The sequence below is a fragment of the Aplysia californica genome, unplaced genomic scaffold (assembly GCF_000002075.1).
Source record: "Aplysia californica isolate F4 #8 unplaced genomic scaffold, AplCal3.0 scaffold00045, whole genome shotgun sequence".
Lineage (NCBI taxonomy): Eukaryota > Metazoa > Mollusca > Gastropoda > Aplysiida > Aplysiidae > Aplysia > Aplysia californica.
In genome coordinates this window covers 2,007,425-2,009,175 of record NW_004797315.1, presented here as the reverse complement: position 1 = coordinate 2,009,175, position 1,751 = coordinate 2,007,425, and the positions used below count along the sequence as shown (strand labels likewise).

Below are 1,751 nucleotides of genomic sequence, written 5' to 3'. Positions count from 1 at the left end.
TGTTGTGTGTGTGTGTGTGTGTGTGTGTGTGTGTGTGTGAGTGTGCAAACAGGCTAAGGAGGGCGGAGACAGAGACACAAAAAGACATTCAGAAACTTTAACGGCTAAAGAGAGAGAGAGAGAGAGAGAGAGAGAGAGGGGGGGGGATGAGTGGGGAGAGAGAGAAATAGAAAAAGAAAGATAGAGATACACACACATACAATCACACACACATTCTACTATCTTATGCTTGTGAAGTTGTTCAACACATGCCGTTATCGAGGACCACAAATTACCTAGCCGTCTGGCTGTCTCTGAACCTTGAAAAGAAATTGATAAGAGCGAGCAGATTTCCAGTTTACATGCGCACTGCAAGCACGTACTACACACGTGTGCCCTACATTTGTTGTTTTCCAAGGCTAGTGTTATCTTGCGGCAAATCGATATACATGTAGTGAATTAAAGTGGGGAAAAAAAACGAAACAGAAAAAGACAGCCGAAAACGTTTTCCTAGGCAGAATAGTGCTTTGTTCGTTTATTTTAAATCTGAAATTTGGGAACAGATTGGACAGATTAGCACAGGCAGAGGCAGAGAGAGAGAGAGAGAGAGAGAGAGAGAGAGAGAGAGAGAGAGAGAGAAATGGGGGGAGACGGGAGGTGGCAGGAATGAGAACTGATAATTTAACCTTTAAAGAAAATTAACAGTGCAGAAAATGTTAGGAAAGAGTAAACCAATGAAGGTATGAGCAAACAAAATGTTTAAAGGACCAAAAATAGGAGTGTGTCTGGGGGGTGATAATCGATTGACGGAAACACCGATGGAGACGTATGATGTATTCTGGGGTCGAAAGTTGGAGAAAAATTGAGAGTTCGAACATGTACATTGAAGTAAACATGAAAGAGAGTTCGGAAATGGCTTACAAAAGAAAACAAGTCATATACAGATAAAATTAATAAAAGAGGCATAGAATCTTAAGATGTGGGCAAGGGTGGGAAAACGTGTAAGCCTGGACAAATAAAAGGAACAAACAGCTATGCAGAGGCAGACAAAAAGAGTTTAAGAACTGAAAATCACTTGTAATATGAACAATATAGAAGAGATAAACGTAATTATGATATCTTGGAACACTCAAGATGTGGGTCTGAAACCCCAGTTGTTGCATTTAAGTGGCAAGAGACCCCGCGATATCAAATGTGTTAGAGGACATGGAACGTGCGGTCGACCAGTTTCGGCAGTTTGTGGAATACACATTACGGAGAGTACAACTTGTGGGTATGCTGATGCGTCGGTTTAGTCGTTTTTGTTTGTTTTTAGATGTCGGCTGTATTAATTTTGATTATTGATAAAGTCAGTATTTTTTTGCACAGTTCTTTATCTTTTTATTAAGCTTTTGCTTAGTCGTATCATTGGCACAATTGTCTCTCTTCAAAGACCTAATGGGCACATAATAATGCCCGACCAGCTGCAGGCCAAAGGCAATGTTGCAGCTCATTTGGAACTATCATACACAAATAAAAAACACGGGATGTAGTTTCCTCAATAGGTTACCTATTCTGTCGTCTTGATTACGCTTTGATTGGCTTAACTTTAACCCTGCTCAACCATTTTCAAAAGAGCCTAAAATTGGACATCTTGATCTGGGTGCGATAGTAGAGAGCCAGGTACACCTACTGAAGAGAAAGATTCACGCTGTTTTTCGGAATCAGACTTGGGAATTTCAAATCATGAGACAGGTGTGGGAACTGTAAACACCATGCTTGCAAGTCTACCC

At 40.7% G+C, this 1,751-nt stretch overlaps 1 protein-coding gene across 1 annotated transcript in view; it reads left to right on the top strand.

The window, feature by feature from the left end:
• The window catches only part of LOC101857468 (cytochrome P450 2C31), a gene marked incomplete in the record, with an annotated part of 11,078 nt that overhangs the window by 3,554 nt on the left and 5,773 nt on the right, over positions 1–1,751 (top strand).